General features: G+C 35.6%; 1 long non-coding RNA gene across 2 annotated transcripts in view; it reads right to left on the bottom strand.

Annotated features, from left to right (window-relative positions):
* LOC122889592 overlaps positions 1-21,721 on the bottom strand; it is a 102,487-nt gene extending 80,766 nt beyond the window's left edge. For both annotated transcript variants that reach the window (XR_006380947.1, XR_006380946.1), the window contains exon 1: positions 21,525-21,721. This is a non-coding gene — a long non-coding RNA (uncharacterized LOC122889592). The remainder of the gene's footprint in view (positions 1-21,524) is intronic.
* Between the last annotated feature and the right edge of the window lie 1,861 nt (positions 21,722-23,582).

Raw genomic sequence — 23,582 nt, 5'->3', positions numbered from 1 at the left:
TGCCCCCACTCTTTTTCCAACAGATGACCACATGCAAAAGGAATCTTCTACACCCACAGAGAGATGACTTCAGTCCATGACTGACTGGCACAGGGGTTCAAACAGTGTGCCCCCTTGCTTCAAGGTAGGACAAAGTCTATGTTGCAAATGGTGATCTTGAGGGTCCCTATTATCAGACCAAAGCTAACCACTTTCAAAACTACTTCCTGCCTTGATTTTCTTTCTCTGCTCTATCCTCAGACCTCATTTCCTTCCCCTAAGAGCACTTGACCAAGAATCCCTGTCTTAGTCTCTGCTTCTAGACAATAACTTGGCACATGGCATGCTTTTTTGAGAAACATTTATTGAACTGAAATCCAAAGCTTAGCAATTATCAAAATTACTAGTCTTAACAAAAATCCATCTATACAAAGAGGCATATATATTTTTTATGGTTCTTCTGTTTATTTTATAATCTGATTTGCATTAAAATGAACTGTGGTTAATCATCTTGCCACACTTAATTGAAATAATTTGTCAAAATACAATGAGGAAAATAATTCACCTTCCCCCCCACCAACACAATAGTATGCTATACATTGCCAGGAAGCATAGTGTTTGATGCAAGCTCAAGCATACTCTTTCTACCTCTAAAACATTTACTTTGTACTGATGGGTCAATATCTTAATTTATATTAAAATGAATTGATCTTTTTGTATTAAAAATAATCATTACACTCAACAGAAACAACTAAGAAAGAAAGAAAATGCATTGAGATTCTGTGCAAATCTTATTAATTTTCAACAAATGAAATAGAGCTCAATTTTATTATTAGACTTTATTATGGAAAAGATATCAGAAGAATAACACATTCTAAAATTTAATCATACCCAAATCCTCAGTAACTTTCAAAAAAGAAAACGGTATAACAGACAGCCTTGAAAAATCAGGATTGATTTCTTTAATATGACTACCCATTGTTTAATTATATTCCTGGATGAAAGTTCTTAGTACAATATCGGCATCATGTTGAGCAATTTTTATTGTGCAGAACTAAGTCAAGGACAAAAGTAGGGAAGGTGATGAAGAACTGTTCTTTTATTTATCTGAGCATTCTTTCAATATTTAATCTGAATATAACATTTAGCACTTATATGTATATGGAATATGTATATCAATCTTTGTCTAAGTGAATAAGATAAGAAGTTTTTCACACACATGTGCACACATACACATAGTTTCTCACACCAGAGACTCTTCTTATGCTTTTTGGTAGTTCATTATAAGTAATTGAGCCATCTTGTTTTAGATGCTTACAGGTCATCAACTTTCACGTTCTCATCTGTAAACTGGGCATGACATAAGCCATATCTCTATCTAGAGTTACTGTGAGGATGATACACATAAAAACTCACTGTCAATTCTAAAGTAAAAAACAAACGAGTTACTATACTCATCACTTCCTCTTCTCCATTACCATCATCAGATAACCTCTCTTTAATGTGGAAAAAGATTTATATTTTATTGGATTCTCCCTCTTTTTGTTGCATACACATTTTATGCCAGAGTCTTTCCATAGAGCTTCCTAAAGAAACAAGGGTTTTTTGAAGCCAATAGATAATTTATATTATGATGTCTAAATCTCCACAACTTTTTCATTTTAACTCCAAGACAAAAAAAATAGAGGTATTCAACCTCAAAACTTCAATAATCTCTGAAGATTTTATTCAAATTCTGACATCATTAGAAAACATGTGTGGGTGACTTTACCCATTGTTTTACCATAAGGCTAGATTTATTATATACTCTCTAAGGCATAAATTAATACCATGAAAATGACCTACATTTGGATAATTTCAATCTTGATCACATTGTATAGAACCCCAATAGAAACTCTGCAGTGAATATCACAACTGATTTCTCATATCCTAAAATATCTCTTTAAATCAAGTCAACATGAATGAAGTGTGACTGTAAAATGAAGCTACATTTTTTATTGAAATAACAGAATTTATACATCTGAATGAATTTCATCCTACTTATTAAAGTTTTGAGAATATTTTCTTAATTATATAAGACAACAGCTTTAATATTATTATTAATATTTAACCTTTTATTCTACATAGAGAATATATCTTCAGTGATGGTAAGATTTGCTCAAACTATTTTAAAAATCCACCTGTGAGAACTGCCTTTTTTTAAAAGTGCTGCTCCTTTATTATATGAGACATTTTCCCATTTTAAAAAATACAAGAAAATGCATGTGTTTAGCTTAATAATATAAAGCTAAGATCTGTATAACACAATTCCATGAACTCCCATATTTTCACCAGCAAAATGATGATACTGTAATCTAGATTAAGAAATAAGATATTACCAACCCTTCCTAAGGTCTTACATGGGCTTGTTCAACATCTTAAGATCCTGCAATCCCCATAAAGGCAATTACCTTCTAGCATAATGTTATAATTGATTCCTCACTGTTAAAACAGTTTTGTTGGGTAGAAGCTAGATATGAACAGTGGAAGGAATGCCCTGAGGCAGAGTTCCAGGTCCTTGAGGGAGGAATGATAAAGTAGGCAGTTAGTTCGACAGGGACTGGAGGCAAGGACAGTGATAAATAGGTTATCCATTAGAAGCCCAGGGGTTTCTAATTCTAATTCTAATTCTGATCTTGTGGCTTCCAAAACCCTGGGGCTAACAGACCAAGAGCCACAGGTGCAGAGTATGCATTGTCCTCTTCCATTTATGCCTCAGAGTAACCCCTAGACTCTTTATATTATATTTGTATTGGGGTTATAACCCTTCCACCATGCGAAAATGCTGCCATGAGGGTTCTGGTACAAACCTGATAGAGTCAAAAACTCCCCCTCCCAACCTTGGGAGGAGCCCCCCCAAACGATTGGAAGTGGCCACTGTTAGAGACCACCCTACTGAAGGGTTGCAGCTTTTCCTAGTCCAGAAAGACCCAACAGATATCCAGTCCCAAAACAACCTAGGGTTCAGCTCCACCTCAAAGAACCTGCCAGCTCTCCTACTTTGAGAGTGTACACTGCTCTGTGCTTGCCACTTTCCTTCTAGCTGTCTTTATTTGAGCTCAGATCCTCACGTAAATCTTTTTGTAGGAAACCCAAGAACCAACACCTCCATTCACACATGCAGACTCTCCCGCTTCAGACTCTCCCACTTGTAACAGCTTCACCATCTATGGATTCATATCAAAGTAATATGACTTATTTTAAAACCTGTAAATTGATCATATATTGTGTACATTCCTTTGAGTTGTGATTTCTTCCTCATCCAGATAATTGTGAGATTTACCTTTGTGCTCTAGTTTTGTTTTGGTTTTCTCTTTTTCACTGAAGTGTAACCATACCACAATTTGTCTATTCATTTTGGTGTTAATGGACATTTGGATTATTCCCAGTTTTTAGCTACTATAAGCAAAGTTTCTATAAACATTCTGTTTATATCTTGGTACACACATGCAAGAGTTTCTTTAGGGTATATATGTAGGAGTTATAATTGCCAGTATCATAGAAAATGTATTTCTACTAGAGAATGACAAAGTGGTTTCTAAATTGGTTGTTCCAATGTAGAAAACCATTAACACATTGCTTCACACCAGCACTTGGAATAGTCATTGCAATTAACACTTGCAATTGTCATTGCAACTTTTTCAATGTTGCCAATCTGTTATATGTGGAATGTCATCTCATTGTGTTCTTAATTTACACAAATCCAAGGCACTCATAAAATATGAAATCTAACAGGGGATATCTTCCCTGAGTGAAAAACTCACACCCAGATAATACAGCTTTATTGCCCATTGTATTATACAATAGTTACACAATGTTGACCAGAAGTAACTAGAGAAGATATCCTTGCCTTGTTCTCCATCTTAGGGAGAAGGAACTTATATTTTTACCATTAAGAATAATGTTAGCCGTGTTTTTTGCTTGTTTGCTTGTTTTGGTTTAATCTTTGGTAGATAATCTTTATCAGGTTAGAGAATTTCCCTATTATTCTGTTTGGTCAGAGTTTTTACTGGAAGCAGGATTGAATTTTGTCAGATACTTGCATTATATCTATTGACTGAATCATGTGGGTTTTGTTCTTTAATCTATTAAAATGGTCTATTTAATTAATTTATTTTTATATATCAAAGCAATTTTGCATTTCTGGGATAAATCCAGAAATTTATCCATAGGGGTGGGTGGTGGGGAAGAAGGCTCCCTGCTGAGCAGAGAGCCTGATGCGGGGCTTGATCCCAGGACCCTGGGGTCATGACCTGAGCCTAACAGAGGCTCTAACCCACTGAGCCACCCAAGCACCCCTTAATTCTTTTCTAGATTTGATTCACTAACACTTTGTTAAGGATATTTCCATCTATGATCATGAGAGATACTGGTATTGGTTTAGAGTTTTGTTTTCTTATACTGTCTTTGGCTTTGTTACCAGTGCATTATTGGCATTATAAAATGAGATGAAAATAACCCCCTTGGGTAGCTTAGTTGATTAAGCAGCTGCATTTGGCTCAGATCATGGTCCTGGAGTCCTACAGTCAAGCCCTGCAATTAGGCACTCCACTCAGCAGAAAGTCTGCTTCTCCTTCTGAACCTCCCCCCTCTCATATTCTCTCTCTCAAATAAATAAAATCTTTTTAAAAATACCTCCCCTCCCCCACCCCACACACACATCATGCTCTATTTTCTGAAAGAGTTTTGTAAAGGAATGGTGATATTTTTCAAATATTTTCTAGAATTCACCACAAATGTCAAGTGGGTTGGGTTTTCTTTGGGGGAAGAATTTAAACTTTAATTATTTCACTTGTTTTAAGTCTATTCAGATTCTTAATTTTTTTTTTCTTAAGTGAATTTTGGCAATTTGCATCTTTCTAGAATTTTTCCATTTTACCCGAGATGTTTAATTTGTTGACTTAAAAAATGTTTATAATATACTCTTGTAATCCTTTTCATTTGAGTAGGATGTAGTAATGTTCCCTTTTCACTTTTAATTTGGTATTTGTGACTACTTTCCTTTTTAATTTGTCAGTGTGTTTAAGGTTTTGTCAATTTTGTTGATCTTTCTGAAGAGTTAACTATAAGTTTTATTGATTTTCTATGGTTTTTTGTTTTATCTTTCAATGATTTCTTCTGTAATCAATACAATTTCATTCTTCGTTCTTACTTTGGATTTTTCTTTCTTTTTTTTCTGGTTTTTAATACAGAAGTTTAGTTTATTAATTTGAGACTTTTTTTCTTTTCTAATATAGGTGTTAGAATCTATAAACTTCCCTCTAATTGATGTTCTAGTCATATCCCTAAATTTTGATACATTGTGTTTCACTTTCATTGAGTTCAAATTCCTTTCCAATTTCCTTTCTCTTTTCTTCTTTACCCCATCTAGTGATGTTTCTTGATTAAAAGTCTATTTTGTCAGATATTAAAATAACCCACCAGCTTTCTTTCGTTTACTGTTCACATGACATATTTTTTGCATTCTTTTACTTTCAACCTATTTATGTCTTTGAATTTAGGGTGTGTCTTGTCGGGTTCATAGAGTTGGATGTTGCTTTTTTTATCCATTTTGACAATCTCTGCTTTGTTGGGATATTGAGAAAAATTATAATATGATTATTGATATAATCAGCTTTCTATTTGCTGCTTTATTATGTTTTCTATACGACTTCAGTTTTTCTCGTCCTCTTTCTTTCCTCCATTCTTTGATGTTACATATTCTTTAGTGTACCATTTAAATTCACTTTTTTAAAACTCTGCTTTATGAGTTATGCATTACCTTCTAAGTGTTTACTCTCGGTATTGCACTATGAATCTTAGCTGTCACAATCTACTTCAAATTAATACTAGTTAGTTTCAGCAAAATTTAGAACTTTGATCCAATATAGCTTTCTCCCCCGCTTGTGTTATTATTATTGTGTATATATATGTATATTATAAATCCAACAATATAATTTTGTAATTACAGCTTTAAACAATCTTTTGTCCTTTAAGGAGTTTAAGAGAAAATGCAAAATATTTTATAGAGTCTTTTATGTTAGCACATGTAGTTACCATTCCTGGTGATCTTCATTTCTTCCTCTGGAATTGAGTTGCCACCTGCAATTGTTTCCTATGAGCTTGAAGGATTTACTTTACTATTTCCTATATGCCAGGTCCACTAGCCATACATCCTTTCAGTACTTTTTTTTTTTAAAGTGGGCTCTACATTGGGATGTGAGGGGTATGAAGTCATGACCCTGAAATCAAGACCTGAGCTGAGATTAAGAGTCAGACACTTAGACAACAGAACCACCCAGGCATCCTAAATCTTTCAGTTTTTCTCTGAGGTTCTGAGTACTTTTTAAAATCTGTAGCTTAGTGTCCTCCATCACTGTTGAGAAAATTCTCAATTACTATAATCAGATGTTTATACATTTTACAATAACTCACTAAAGCAGTATTTTCAAAAATGAATGACATATATGCCTGGTCAATGTATTCTTTCTCCTCCAGATTTTTGGCAAAATGGTTTTACCTTCTATGTTGGAAAGCTCTTGTCCAACTGGGGAAAAAAAAGGATGTTCTTTATCCTATGTGGTCAACTGAGCTACTACACAGAGCTTAAAAAGTATAGCAAACTAAAACCTCAAGCTACAGAAACCATATATCTTTGAGAGCTGAAAAAGCCCTCAACTCTGAAAATTTTATCTAAAGAGAGAAACACCTTAAATAAAGACATAATATAATAAGGATGGGGTGTAATATATGACCTAATAAACACATACTCAAAACATTTTTTTAAACAGGAGCAGGGGGCTTTATTTTTGACATTGTTTAAATAATTTAAAATGTAAATCTTTCTTTTTATGTTTCAGAGAGCATAACAAAATCCATCATCAACCATCTTTTTTCTGTATTTCCTTGGTCTCACTATTAAAAATGCTTTGTTAAAGTCCAGACACTATAGCTTTTCAGTAAGCAGAATTCCCATTGACCTCTACTGTTGGCTGCATAGACATTTATCTCTATAAAGCTCACAGGGCCAAGTGCACCAATATTCATTAGGGAAATTACTTCCAGTGCAGAAAGGTCAGCAAAATTTTAATGATCATTTAGGTACATCATGATTCTATGTCACAAAGGAAGATAATCAAAAGTCCAGTTTTAAGGAATAATTCCCCAAATTAGTTTATGTTATCTTGAACCTGGCCTAGTAAACCTATCCACTTGTTTTTTTATTTTTTTAATACCCTATACATTACAGCACATGCATCTCCCTGTGTACCTTTAATCATGTCATTCTGCCTGCCTGAAATGCCCTCTCTACTTGCTACCATTTATCAAAATGCTTTCTTTCTCAAACACAAGATCACATATGATATTTACTTCTTTGTACTTTGCTTTTCTTTACTTTAACAATTGCTGTTGAATATCTCCTCGAAGTGACTCAAAATCAGAACACAGACAGAAACCGTTTTTTATGTCTATAGCTGCCTTGTGCCCCATTGTGTGCAAGAACCATAGTTTATGCAGCACATCTCCAGCACTTGGAAGTTCAGACAGCAACTAATATTTTGCCATTACAAATAAATAAATAAGTAAATCCCTGCTTATATTCATATAAATACACATCTATCTCTAGGGTAAATTCCCAGAAATAGGACTTCTAAAACAAAGGGTAGACTGTAGACTTTATTGTCTTCTTATTCTCACAATGTATGTCAGCGCTTATTTTCCCAAAGCATTCACAAAAGAAATTGTTTATAAGATTTAGAATCTGTACCCATGTGCTGAGTAAGAAATAGTGTCTCCTTGTCATTTTAATTTGTATTTTTTTAATTTATTTAACAGACAGAGATCACAAGTAGGCAGAGAGGCAGGCAGAGAGAGAAAGAAGGCAGAGCTTTAACCCAATGACCCACTGAGGTGACTAATTTGTATTTCTTTTATTGTGATCATTGGATATGTTTTCATATGTTTAAAGATGATTTTATATCCCTTTTTTCTCATTAGTCTTTGCTAAAATTTTGGTGTTTTCTCCTATACTGTTATAAGTTCTTTGTCAAATGGTTTGTAATATATGTTGCAAATATTTTCTCCCACCTTGTCATTACTTTTAGACTTTCTTAAATATCTTTTTCATACAAAACTTCTTTGTAAGTTATATAGTCAAATTTCTATGTCTTTTTGTTAGGGCCTCTGGATGTTGAATCATAGAAAGCCATTCTTATCCCCATGTTCTCTTATACTATTTGTATAGTTTCATTTTCTTAACATTTAGCTCCATTTTTTTACAGCTTTTATATTCACATTTACAGTTTTTCCATTTAGGTCTCCTTGGACTTTATTCTTTTTAATGCTGCAGGAAATGAATTTAATTTTTTCTTTCTCAAAACAATACTATAGTTTTCCCAACATCATTTATTAAAAAGTCCATTTTTCCCTAGTTATTTGATACTCTGCTTTTCTGATATTCTAGTTTTCCAAATTAATTTGTATCCTTTCTGTTCTACTTCATTAGTCAATCTGTTTATTCTTATTTAAGTACATATTGTTTCAATCATAAAGTCTTTTCAGTTTGTCTTCTAACTACAGAGTTCATTTCTAACAGATACTATGTTCTGCAAGATGATATGTACAGGCAGAAATCTCAATTCTCAGAAAGGAAGAATATTATAACTTGTCATCTTTTTTGAATAAGGTATTTCTGCTACTTTGTATTCATCCAACTTTATTATTTAGTCTTTATTATTATCAGCACTCTAAAATAGAATTTGAAAGACTACCACTTGCCACTTACAATTATAGTTGAAAAGGCATTTTTTTTGAAAGAAGGAAGCTAAATATTATAGAGACAAAAGTAGCCTTTTTATAATTTGTTATCATCTGTCCACATTACAATTAAGAGTCTGAAGGCAGGTATGAAGATCTCGGTATAAAACTAGTTCCTAGTTCATGCAGACAGTATAGTTCCAGAAATATACAGAGCTCTGAGTGGCAATCCAGTTGGAAAGAATGATTAGGGGTCTGGCATTCCGTGTATATAGTTATCATACTGTTTTAGTTTACTTTGTGAATTTTCACATAGGCCATTTGTTAATGTGCAGTGTAGAAAGCCTAACAGAGGTCATGAGTGGTTGAAATTTCTGGGTAGAGGGCTTCAATTTCATTTTCCTCACCCCACACAAATAACCTGAGCACTACCACTGAAACTGGGAGGTGTCCTTTAAACTTTGGAACTCAGGAATCAGATTGAAACAAGGCTAGTGCCATAGGTAATACCTCATTACCATACCTCTATTATTTTTCAGTCACAAGTGAAAATACTTGTACTGCTCCACTTGGTCACCTCAGGACAATTTTGTCACTTCAGCTGTACTTTTTTATTAGACTATAAACTCTTGGAAGGCTATATTCATTAGGACACTTCGGATTGCTAGTGACAGAAGCCAATTCAAAGTAGCTTAAGCTGAAAGGAAATTTATTGACAAATATTCCTGGGAATTCTAGGAGTGAACACTCTAACAATGAAATTCTTGACTGGAATCCATTTTGCATGAAGTCAAGTTGGCAGGCAGGAGGGCTGTCAGCAGCTGTAGGCTCACATAATCTTAGTTTAACAGCCACAGCAGAAAATACTTTTCTTTCCATGTGAATCACTAAGACTCTGACCTTGCTTGGCTTATATGCCTATCCTCAGCTCTAGCCACGATCATATGTTCACTCTGTATCCTGTATGGGGATTTCCCCAAGGAGAAGAGGCTACCAGACACAAATAACAGGTCCACTTCAGAAACTGAATTAAAATCTAAGTTATCTTTGTGTCTTCCACAGGCCTTTGACCTACCAGATTTTCAGTCACTGGATGCTAGGAGAGGACGGTACTGTGACAAGAAGAAAGAGGTAAAGTGGAGGCAGAGCAGATTGGCAGGTAAGAAAGTAGATGTGAACAGAAGAGAAAAATATAGAAAAAGGGAGAAAATAAGGTGAAATTTGTTTTTGCTTTGTTTAACATATTGGTATGGAGATAAGGAAAGCTATCACAGCTTTCTCTACGAGACAAAGTTTTTTTTTTTTTTTTTTAAACATGAATAATCATTGGGATCATTTTTAGAGAGCCTTTATAAGATGCCAGGAAGTTTATCCAATTCGTCTCTTGATTTGTTTGTTGTTAGCTGCAGCGTATCTGTTACACTGTTTTATAACCATAGATACCTTGATGGGTAATTCCAGTGGGCTTTGTGAGCTTCTGCTAACTATAATTACTGCTGTTACACATATGAAGATCCTGAAGATAATTACATTAGAATGCCAAGGTTATTCAACAGTTATGGACTTGAATTGGTAGCCCAGCTTTTCACCACCAATTTTATCACCCAGTGCCAAAATTCTATCATTCTTCTAAAAGAAAACACAAATCAACATTGAGTATATAACATACAGATGGCATCCACACACTTCTCTACCTAAATCAACGATTTTTAATCTCATATCTTTCAAGAGATGAAATACGGGGTACATACAAACACACGCACTCACATTCATACATTCACTAAAACAAAGCATCACCAAACAAGGGAGAGTTTACTGCTGATTTAGAAAATAAAAGGGTTGTCACATTGCACTATATCCCTAAAGTCTGGGCACTATCCCTTACGTGCTCTGTGGCTCCGGTCTACCACCTAAGAAGCTTATCAAAAATATTCAGCAACAGGGAAAACTGGACAGCTATATGTAGAAGAATAAAACTCGACTATTCTCTTACACCATACACAAAGATAAACTCAAAATGGATAAAAGACCTCAACGTTAGACAGGAATCCATCAGAATCCTAGAGGAGAACATAGGCAATAATCTCCTTGATATCAGCCACAGCAACTTCTTTCAAGATATGTCTCCAAAGGCAAAGGAAACAAAAGCGAAAATAAACTTCTGGGACTTCATCAAAATCAAAAGCTTCTGCACAGCAAAGGAAACAGTCAAAAAAACAAAGAGGCAACCCACGGAATGGGAGAAGATATTTGCAAATGACAGTACAGACAAAAGGTTGATATCCAGGATCTATAATGAACTCCACAAACTCAACACGCACGAAACAGGCAAACACATCAAAAAATGGACAGAAGATATAAACAGACACTTCTTCAATCAAGACATACACATGGCTATCAGACACATGAAAAAATGTTCATCATAATTAGCCCTCAGGGAGATTCAAATTAAAACCACATTGAGATATCACCTTACACCAGTTAGAATGGCCAAAATTAAGAGAACAGGAAACAACATGTGTTGGAGAGGATGTGGAGAAAGGGGAACCCTCTTACACTGTTGGTGGGAATGCAAGTTGGTGCAGCCTCTTTGGAGAACAGTGTGGAGATTCCTCAAGAAATTAAAAATAGAGCTTCCCTATGACCCTGCAATTGCACTCCTGGGTATTTGCCCCAAAGACACAGATGTCGTGAAAAGAAGGGCCATCTGTACCCCAATGTTTATAGCAGCAATGGCCACGGTCGCCAAACTATGGAAAGAACCAAGATGCCCTTCAACGGATGAATGGATAAGGAAGATGTGGTCCATATACACTATGGAGTATTATGCCTCCATCAGAAAGGATGAATACCCAACTTTTGTAGCAACATGGACGGGACTGGAAGAGATTATGCTGAGTGAAATCAGTCAAGCAGAGAGAGTCAATTATCATATGGTTTCATTTATTTGTGGAGCATAACAAATAGCATGGAGGACAAGGGGCGTTAGAGAGGAGAAGGAAATTTGGGTAAATTGGAAGGGGAGGTGAACCATGAGAGACTATGGACTCTGAAAAACAATCTGAGGGGTTTGAAGTGGCGGGGGGGTGGGAGGTTGGGGTACCAGGTGGTGGGTATTATAGAGGGCACAGCTTGCATGGAGCACTGGGTGTGGTGAAAAAATAATGAATACTGTTTTTCTGAAAATAAATAAGTTGGAAAAAAAAATATTCAGCAACAGTGAGACTTTCGCTATAAGAGGTTCCAATATGCAAGACAATGGAATAGAGCTTTTACAGATAATAATAATAAACAATAATAACCTCCTATATTTACTGAATCAACCATATTTATGGTCAATCACTGTACTAAGTACTTTATAGGCTTATTACATTTGATTCTTAGACTACTCTTTTGATGTTGGTATTATTATCTTTGTTTCCCAGTTGCCTAAGGTCACACATTAAATGACATAACTCAGTTTCAACTACAGCATGCTATAAGTCCAGTGCCCTGAGTTTTTTGTCCAAAGCAGAGTACTTTTTGGTATACTGACATATGGTAATTGCCATTTATAAATATTCATTTTATATGAAAAATCAGTTTCTCTATGCAGCTCATTTGACTCCCTGGAATATTTTGGGTTAAAATAAGTAAATGGTAAGAGACCTAATCTCTTAATGTCTTAAAAACAAAGATAAAAATGGTCATAATACTTTTCACCTATAATGGTTCATTTAATTATTACCATACACTTATAAAGAAGGCATTTTGTAGTGCATTTTACTGGACAATAAGTGAGAGAGCCAGATCCTCTGCATTCCAAACACAAACTCATCTAATTCTGCCATAGGGGCTAAACCACCTGAAGTTACCCACTGAAACTGAAAGATGGGTATAAAAATTCATCTGAGGGTTCTGCTCATAGGTCCCTGTTGTCATCTAGAGGATTTCTACATCTGCCTCAATTGGATCAAAAGAACCTAGAAGAGAAAGAACTAGAGGATGAGCCAACACAAAGTAGAACTTCTCAAGAGTCTTGAGGGGCAGAAAAAAAAACAATCTCTGGTTTTATTAGCATGTTTAAACCTCCCATTTCAAATCCTTGTCTCTTCTGTGTAATTTATGTGGGTCAGGAGACATAAATTTACTAAGGCAAGCAACTACTTTTCCAATCTCTTTTTCCTACCACAGGTTACTTTTCTAAGAGTCAGAAATTCATTCTTCTTGACTAAGGAAATAAAAACAAAAGGGCTTCCATACTGTTATTACAGTTCTGGGCAACTCTATTTATTCTAGGCAGGAAGCCTCTTTTGCATATGCCCTTCTTAAATTTTAAGCATGTCTTAGAGTTCACTGCGCAACACCAAATTGTTTAATATAACTCAAGTCCTTTCTTTTTGCCTAGATCATTATCAAATAGAAATTAAAATTATCTGAGCACTAAAAATATGTGGTGAAGCATCAGCCACTTGTTTGTAGTGTTATAGACTATAGAGAATGGGACCAGATGTTGGCAGGGATCAAACTTTATTTAAGAAAAAAACATTGAAAAATGAGACAAGTAATATTGAGCAGTAAAGTAAGTATTATTCCCATCGATTAGGAGTCAAAAGCCTGAGTTCAAATTCAGATTTATCACCCAGTGCCAAAATTCTATCATTCTTCTAAAAGAAAACACAAATCAACATTGAGTATATAACACAGATGGCATCCACACACTTCTCTACCTAAATCAACGATTTTTAATCTCATATCTTTCAAGAGATGAAATACGGGGTATCTCTATCTGATTTTCCTAAGTGGCTAAATTCTCTCATATTCATTTTTTCCATCTGTACAATGCAGTAGCACCTATCATCAGAAGTCTTATGAGGATTACATTAACTAATATATGAGACACTTAGAACAATACCTGACACATATTAGGAGAGCAATAAAAAGAATGAGGTATGTGAATGTAAATATTTGTAGTTGATTGGATCAGAAGCATAGATGATAAGGGATCTCTACAAATAAGTTACCAGTCTGTCACTCAGCCCAAAGGATAGCCTAGGGAGGTTCTCCTGGCAAATAGGTTAGACATTCAGTGCTAAAGTCTAGATCCTGTATGTATTTGGTTTGCTCTCATGGTCTCTGGATGCATTATAAAGTTTTTCTATTTTCTCTTGAGAAAGACAGAGAGAATTCTTGGGTAGACGTGGAACATAAAGGAGGTAGAGAATAAATGCCCTTTGCCCTGGCAAATAGAAGATATTACAGGACCTGTTATAAAGAAGCAGAGATAAGAACAGCAGTGGCTATTCGAAAACCTTCCTCAAAATAAAATTCACCTACAACCCACTGCTCCTTGGGATCCCAGGAGAGAGTTGCATAAAACTTCATTTAAAGAGAATTATGTTTTAAAACTTCTCTAGAATGAAGGCAAATTATGAATTTTAACATTTCCTTAAGGCTGGTGAGCATAAAAGCTGTGTCTATGATATTCCTAGGTCTGAGGACTTGAGTGGAAGCTCCAGCCTGGCTTGCATGCCCTGACACAGTACTTCTCACACTGGTAATTTTAGATTTTGTTCTTGATTATTTTATCACTTTCTATAACCCCCTCTCAAACAAAAGTACCATGACAGCAGAGACCTCTGCCTAGTTTTGTTTACCATTTTATCTCTAGTACCTAGCATTGCTATCTGACACTTACTAGATGTTCAATAAATATTTGCTGAATGAGTTAATGAACTACAAAAAGAATATCTCATTCTTTCTCATCTATAATCCCCAGAAGAAATTAGTCTGACAATTGTGCATATCAACAAATGTGGATTTCAGTTGATAATTACTGAAATGTGCAAAAAATAAAATAATAATCTGATAGTATCATATCAAAATGTTAACTTCTTAAGAAATTGGAATATTGTGTTACCATAAGTCCATCTTCCTGGCATGGCGGCCATCTACTCAGAGTAGCTGTCATCCTTTCTCAACAGAAGGTTATATATTCTGTAGTGTCCCTGAGATCCCCTCTGCTTCTCACTGTCTCAACTACACCAAGGCTAAGTTTCAGTTGCAACATGAAAAACTAAAAAAAAAAAAAAAAAAAAAAAATGCTATTGAAATCTCAGAACCACTATACTTGATGAATTCATTCATTTACCTCCATATTCCCTACAGGCATTTGAATTTATGACCTTGACTTCATACCAGAAGAATAATGTATTAGTGAGTCAGACAGTTTCTGACCAAACTACATAACATTCAACATAGAAAATGTGTTGCAAAGTTTCAGGTTAGGATTTTAGGCATAAAGCTCCTTCAAGGAGCTGAAAACACATACATTTGACTATCTGCAGAACAATACCCATCCAAAGAGACAAATGATTACACCTCCCACAATAAATATCTGGTTGTCCTCTGCCAGGCTTTGAGCAATTCACCTAGCCTTTCTAGATGTAAAAGCCTTTTGCACACTAAGCTCATAGTGGCTGGAGATATATATGTATATAGGAGGAGGATTGGAAAGAATGGAGTTAAGTCATTCATTCTGAGAATTTAAAGTCCTAATTTTAGCATCCAGAGAAATTTGAGGAAGGTTTTAGTAAAACTGTCTTCCCTGTCTTTTTTATTCTTTGTCTTCTTTCTTTTTACTCTTCATTTTTTCCTTTCTCATCCCAGAAAATGTAAAATATCTTATCCAATATTGTTCTGGGCTGCAACTAAAAGAATGGATTTAAGATATCCCAAGAAAGAGTAATGGAGCTCTGTCAGTGGATATAGTGTCAGTCGGGACAGATTAAGCATGCATTTCATCATATATTAGGAAATACAAATGTTTTAAAATCAGTGATCAAAGCTTCCATCAAGAAAGCCAAGAAAATAAAAGTATCTACTCTCTCAACATTGTACTAGAAGTCCTGGTCAGTGCAATAATGGAAAAAGAAAGAAAAGGCACAAACAATGGAAAGGGGAAAATAAAGCAGCTCTATTCTCGGGTCATATGATTGCATACATAGAAAATTCAAAATTCTATAAAATATTAGATCTAGTAATATGGTATGGTGGTCAGTAGATGAAAAATTCAATGGCATTTCTATTTTCCAGGAAGAAAGAGTCAGAAAATGAAAATTAAACAACTGCTATATATAAGAGCATCCCCAAAAATCAAGTCACAGATCTTTAAAAGAAGTATGTGAGAGATTTCCATACAGAAAACTATAAAACACTGCTGAGTAAAATGAAAAGGGACTTAATTAAATCGAGAGTTGCACCATGTTTATGGATTGGAAAACTTGATATTCAGTTCCCTGTTGTTCTGATATTAATCACTACCCTCTCATTGTCAAGATGCAAAGTAGTTCAAAACAAAATCACAGCAAGCCATTTTGTAAAAATTCATATCCTGACTCCAAAATGCATATGAAAGTATAGTGAACCTAGAGTAGGCAACATGATCATGAAGAACAATCAGAGGACAGATATTACTTCGAGACTTCAAGACACACTCTGAAATGCCAGTAATTAAAATAGGGTAATATTTGTATACAAATTAACAGAGAACACAGACTAGAATTCATGGAGAGTCCAGGAAAGTCTGAAGGTTTTGATGTACAGTACAAATTATAGGTATTATACTGTATGGGAGGTCACTGGTTTGCCATAAATTCAATGAAGAAACAAGTCAATTATACATTTATTGAATACTTGCTATGTATAATGTGGAGTAAATGTTTAAGAAAGTTATATAAGTCACAGCCCCTGATCTCAAGAAATTCATATTTTGGATATATTTGAAATTATCTATGACATGACAGAGTAATATAACAAGGCATGTAGAAGATAGACTAGTTTTATCTAAAGGGAACCTGGAAAACGTAAGAGAGATAATTTTGAAATGATGAATGAAATTTTATCAACAGAGAAGCTTATCTCCTTATGAGTACAAGCAAATAGAAATCAAGTCTGTTATTACCTGGTGCTGGTCCTGAATAATATCCTTTTTAGGAGTATGTGTTTTAGAAAATGTGATTTAGAAATCAAACACTTAAGTATGTGAACAATGAAAATACATACTGTCAAGGCTAGAAACCTCAATCTGCTAAAATTAAAATATGAAGTTTACTATAATATTCATTATAGTAAATAAATTTCATTTAATAAACTTCTTGCTCTTTTTCATTCAGACCTGAGCTTGATATGTCCTGATTGTGTTCATATTACCTTTTGGGGAAGTATGATGTTAGATGACTCAACCAGAAAAGAGTAAAAGATGGGATCAGTGGTATTGAAAGCTATTGCCAAAGTTATAAATTGTATACTAGCAAGATGTGGAAGTAGAGTAATGAGTCATTACTGCTTAAAAGTCATTGCTGTTTAAAAGTCCCCAGAGGCTTGTTTGAAATAAGTTTGCCTAAGTAGTCCCAGTGAAAATTGAATTTACCAGTGAATTTTTACAAAGACAGTCTCCTTATTTTTAAGTAAAAATAAACCCAACACATTTTATTCAGCATATCCTGAGGCCAAATTTTCTTTGATGAATGTCAAAAACAACAACAACAACAACAAATAAAACATCATGTACCCTAAGGATTCTGGATTCAAAAGAAGCTATTTTAACCATGATTCCTTATCTGTAAAACAGAGCAACCTAACTCTGTGACTCCTAAGGTCATATAGTTTCTAAATTTCTTCCAACCCTAGCCTCATTTTAAATCTGTTTATATTTCTGTGAGAAAAAAAAAGAGAGAGAGAGCAAGAATAGCACAAATCAATTTTTAATCAGGTATGTAGGATAATATAAGGTATCAGAAGAGGAGAAGATCATTTTATTTAAGATAGACATGGACTGAAGTTTAGACTCCAGGCAAGTCATAGAAACAGAAGTAAGCTTGGATGTGAAAGGAGGGAGAAAATCTGTCTCCATTCTGTGGAGGATACTTGTTAAAAATATTCTGAGAATTTCATTTAAATAAGATAGAGTCATTAAGAAAAGATTTTTAGGAGTGCCTGGGTGGCTTAGTTGGTTAAGCGTTCAGCTCAGGTCACGATCCCAGGGTCCTGGGATCAAGCCCTGCATCGGGGTCCCTGCTCAGCTGGGAATCTCCTTCTCCCTCTAGTGCTCCCCTTGCTTGTGCGCTCTCTCTCTCTCTCTCCCTCTCTCTCTGTCAAATAAATAAGCAAAATCTTAAAAAGAAAAAAAAAAGAAAGAAAGAAGAAAGAAAACAAAAGATTTTTTTAGATATAGTGCTGTGAAATTAGGCATAAAACTAAGATAATGAATTCCTGAGAAAGAGTGTGTCATCCAGAAAGTTGTGTTTGAAGAATCAAGCACTCCAGAACTTATTTATCTACTAGTTGCTTGTCTCTTCCCTTAAAGGTTTATTTGTTTTAAGAAAGAAAGAGAGAGCAAGCAGGGGGAGGGGCAGAGGAAATGGGAGAGAAAGAATACCAAGCAGACTCCACATAAGCACAGAGCCTGATGTGGGACTTGATTTCATGACCCATGAGATCATGACCTGAGCAGAAACCACCAGTCAGACACTGAACAAACTGAGCCACCTAGGCACTCTTTCTGCTCTTAAACATCTCCCCAATTCCCCAACCCATCCCTAGCCATTGATAACCATAATTCTACTCTTTTGTTATTATGAGGTCAGCTTCTCAAAATTCTACATATAAATACAAATATCATACAGCATTTATCTTTTTTCTGTCTGACTTATCTCACTTAACATAAGGCTTTCAAGGGCTATCAATGTCACAAATGGCAGGATTTCCTTCTTTGTCATTGCTAAACTATATTCAACTGTATATACTTACCACAGTTGATTGATTCTAGTCAACAATACTGCATTATAAACTTTAAAGTTTCTAAGAGATTAGATCTTAATTATTTTCACCACAGAGAAGAAATAATTATGTGACATGATGGAAGTATTAGCTAACTCTACAGTGATAATTATATCACAATTTATAAATGTAACAAATCAACACATTGTACACTTTAGACTTAGACAATGTTATATGTCAATAAAAATAATGAAGAAGTAAATTTAATTTTTAAAAAATAGCTGTAGGATCCCTAGGTAGCACAGTAAGTTAAGCATCCCACTTTCAGTTTTGGCTCAGGTCATGATCTTGGGGTCCTGGGTTGGAGCCCTGTGTCAGAATCCACACACTCAGTGTGAAGTCTGCTTGAGATTCATGCTCTCTTTCTCCATCTCTAAGGGAATAAATAAATAACCCTTAAAATTTTTTTAAAAAGATAGCCTTTTAATATTGTGAGCTCAAAGGATAAGTAAATACACTAACTGTAAGCTTTTTGCCCTAGGCTTGGGCTCGCAAGTTCTTAGACCTTGCGGGGACAGTGCAGAATTAAAAGAATTGCCACAGGAGAAAATGTGGAGAGCATAATGATATATTTTACTTACTAAGGGCAAATGCAGAAGAGAAGGGCATTTTATAAAGAGAGATAAAAATCAAGCAAGGACAAATTGGTTACATTTAAAATGACTGCAAATTATCCCAGTGGAGGTATTCTGTAAGCCAGATTGGAAACTAATGAAATAAAGTTTAAGACTGTAGATAGACAAGGCAGACAGGAAGGAGTTCAATTCTCATCTGGGCCATTCTAGCTGTGTCCTTTGGCAAGTTTTATTATGCACATAACTGAGTTACTGTGAGGACTGAAGATATTTACTGGTGAGGAAACAGTGTGAGACCAACAAAGGAGATCAGAAAAGTGAGCTGGCAGGTGAGGCAGGGGTATGGGTCCAATGACTGAAATGTTAAGGATGTTCAGGAAATGAAAGCACAAGAAGCAAATACATAAGATAGATGAGCTGAAAGATTTGGTAGTATATAGACTGGAGGGAAGAGTGAAAATGGTACCATGAGATTGAGGACATTAAGAACCCACTCAACAGCTAAAATACTATCATGAGCATTTCAATAGATTTGTGGAAGAAGGGACTATATAATTCTTGGTTAAAATGTAGTGAATGATAGAGACATGGAAAATAAGGCAGCAGTGTTCTTATTAGGAGGTCAGGTCAATAGCATAAGCTTAGAATCTTGGAAATCACAAGCATTTAAAAGCCACCTAACATTTTCACTGCAGTCACGTTGCTTGTATCATTATATTCGAGATTTAAGAAAGTTGATGTTACTTCAATCTTGCTTTAATTTATAACACATGGTATATACAATAATTATAAAACTTTGTTCTAAAGGAGACAAGAGAATAGGGAAAACACAGTTTTCTCATGCTTACTCTCTCTCTGTATTTTAAAGATTGTATTTATTTATTTGAGAGAGAGAGAATTGGGGGGGAAGGGATAGAAGGAGAGGGAGAAGTCATCTCCCCACTGAGCAGATAGCCTGACAAGGGGCTTGACCCCAGACCCTGAGATCGTGACCCGAGGCGAAGGCAGACGCTTAATCACCTGCTTACTTTATCTCTTGAGTGGTACTAATGGCAGTTGATTTTGTGAATAACCACTGCTCATGGCTGATAAATCAGAGTACCTGGATTTGAAATCTGCCTTTGCAATCTTTCAGACGCATGAGCCTGAACACATCAGTGCAATGTTTCCCTTTTCTCATCTATCGAGTGAGAGTAACAACACTGCTTACTTTAGGATGCCCTGAACATCCTGTAAGCGAGTTAATACATTTTGAAGACTTAGAAATATATGTTGCACATAATAAGATCTCAATCAATGTTAGCTATTATTGTCAGATAATTTATTTCTTGTAGTAATCTCTGGCTTTTCTCAATATAACTTATTTAAAATTTTGAGTTCATGTATTATAGAAAAATACTTGTTTGTAGATGTGCAAATCATTCTCTGGAATTTAAGTCATTGAATTGGTTAGTCTGAATTTCAGCTAAAATACACCTACATAAACCATAATAACCATTATATGTCCTATAATTTTGAATCATATTAGTCATAATGATAATGTTAGCCTGTGGCTAGGTGCTTCCCAAGATAAATGAATTCTCCACTGCCTCTACTTCTTTCTGTCACTAACTCCACTAACTGATTAGGCAAACCTATCCTTTATACAGCTCATACATTAGCTCTCTAAAATGCTAAAAACCAACAGAGGGGAATCAAGGTCTTCTTCAATGAAGGAAAGAAGTCATGTACTGGGCAAGATATAGAAATGTCCATTAGAACTTTCTCACATGGAGTTAATTTTGTTGAAGATACACAGAAAATGAATTTTGATTTAATTGAAATGGACTTTATCAGAGACAAATGGGACCATGAGAATGTACATCCTCCTGGGAATCTGTGGAAATCTGGGACAGGACATTGTAGACATCCAAGTAACAGAATTGAGGCTTCAGATTAATTCCCTTGATAGCAAGTTGCAGAGAGCTCCTCATTTATATTAGGTATGCATATAGACATAAGAAACAGGGTTTCACAACAAGACGGAATCTGTAAGGTGCAAGAAAAGGGTAACTTTATTCATTTGCATATCCTCCTATGGGGATCTGTCTTTTGTATGAATTTCAAGATTTCCATTGCTTTCCCACTAACTCTCATGTAATAAAGCATTTCGTCCAGTCTAATAGCAAATCCAGTATGGAAAACATGAAATTTACTCAGCTTAGACACACTTTGAAGGAAAAGTGAAGGAAACCTGTAATGGGGGAAAGGATTAGGGAGGGTTTCTTTCCTACTTCTTCACTCTATCTCCTTCCCATCAGTAGCTACTGACATAGGTCCATCTATCATAGGAGCAGACAGAGGATGGAGAAAGAGAAATCATAAACAAAGTCTTACCTTCTGAGTTATATCTCAGAGTAGTGCCATCTGGGTGTAACAGATTTTCAGTCTTGGTTCTTTCACACAAGGGATATCATTGCAGGTCCCTTAGGGATATTTATCCTCAACCATGTGTATCTGATCCTTTTGATGCTTTCTCTTTTGGACCCCTGAGAGCCCCAACAGAGGTGGTTTCACTCTTTAAAAAAGGCCTGGACAGGCAAGGTCTTTTCCAGACAATTTGTAGCTGGTTCTCTTTTATGGGCTCTGCTTATGACTCATTTCCCTGCACTCTAAACCTAACAAGTTAGATTTTTCTAGGTCTGTATCTGGCACCAGACTCTATGTCCCACAAGCTACAGATACCTGTTTCTTCTGCAAGGTTCCTTTAACCAAAGCTTGAAGTGAAGTTGAGAACATTTAATTGATTGAGGAAGACTCTTAGAAGAAAGGGAGTAAAAGCAAAGCAGGATAGTGTTAAGAAAGGACATAATCATAACTGAAGTTTCATTTCAGCTGATCCTATGAGAGCCTCTGGAGCAAGAACAGAATTGATATAAATGTAAAGCAAGGGAGCCTACATGCCCTTTATACCAGTTATTGTCAGCTGCAGGCAGCCTCTGCTAGGGGCTCAGTCTTACATGGCCAGATTTTAGGGGACCCTGGGCAGGATGCTAATAGTAACTATTTCACTCATCAAGGTTTTACTAAGTTTTTGTCAGTAGACTCAAACTTGTGGGAAAGCACTCTCATCCTTCTCCCCACATGGAGGGGCTAAGAATGAACAATACACTGCTTTCCAAAGAAATTCATATTCTTGCCCTCCTGAATGTCTTAATGAATCTCTAGTCTTCCCTTGCAGTAGCCTTGAGGGGGCTGTTGAGTCAGTACTGATAGAACTCAATTCACACTTGTTAGCATGGTTCACTTTAATATTCAGGCACCTTTGACATGAGATCTAGAGTTCTTTTTTTTTTTTAATTTATTTTTTATTTTCAGCATAACAGTATTCATTATTTTTTCACCACACCCAGTGCTCCATGCAATCCGTGCCCTCTATAATACCCACCATCTGGTACTCCGACCTCCCACCCCCCGCCCCTTCAAAACCCTCAGATTGTTTTTCAGAGTCCATAGTCTCTCATGGTCCATCTCCCCTTCCAATTTCCCCCAACTCCCTTCTCCTCTCTAATGAGATCTAGAATTCTTATAACCTGTTGTATTGTTCTTGGCTTTCCTTGAAACTGAAAAAAGAGGTAAACTTACATTCATCCTCCTTTTAACACCGACCTCTCAGAAATAAGAGTGGTAAAATCTGTTGTACATGGCATTAGGATGACAAAGGGGAGCATAGATAATGGTCTGTGGCCCAAGAAATTCTGGATGTTTCCAATAGACCTCCTCTGTTACATAAACCAGGAAGCCTTTTGTCCAATATTGATGTCTGCATCCTTTGGGTATTTCTGGAGTTATGTAGAGCAGTGAAATTTGGTTAGAATTAACTCAGCTCATTCTGTAACAATTAAAGGTTTTCTTCTGATAGACATCATTTCTTTGTGCTTTCAAAGCAGAACCCCTTTCTTTTCTCAGGGCCAGGTGACCACGACATTATGATCTTAGCATGGTCACAGCCATAGCTGGCACTCAATAATCCACATATGGCACAGAAGAATTTCTTCTCGTCCAACCCCTGCCTTCTCTGAACAACCTCTCTGATCATAACAGCATAAAAAATCTTGCTTAAAATTTTCTTTACAGCTGATGATTAGGAATGACAAAGGATGCGTTTACACCATGCAGCTCAATAACCCTCGGGAATCTTTGTGCCAAGTTTAGAACTAGAACTGACCACAGCTTGCTATGGAAGAGAGGCAGTGGCCTTTTTGTAAGAAAGTCACTTGAGGCAATTTCCACTTTAAAGGCAGCTATTGAAGAATAATTTGCTGATGGATTTTTAACAGCACTAATCTATTATCACCCCTTTAGTTTTTTGCTATTAGTGGCCAATAGCTAATGCAATTCAGAATAGTCCCAGTTTCTGAAACACATATATTGGTTTTCAATGAAAATATGACG

The sequence above is a fragment of the Neovison vison genome, chromosome 11 (assembly GCF_020171115.1).
Source record: "Neovison vison isolate M4711 chromosome 11, ASM_NN_V1, whole genome shotgun sequence".
In the NCBI taxonomy this organism is placed as follows: Eukaryota; Metazoa; Chordata; class Mammalia; order Carnivora; family Mustelidae; genus Neogale; species Neogale vison.
This window is presented reverse-complemented; position numbering and strand designations above follow the sequence as displayed.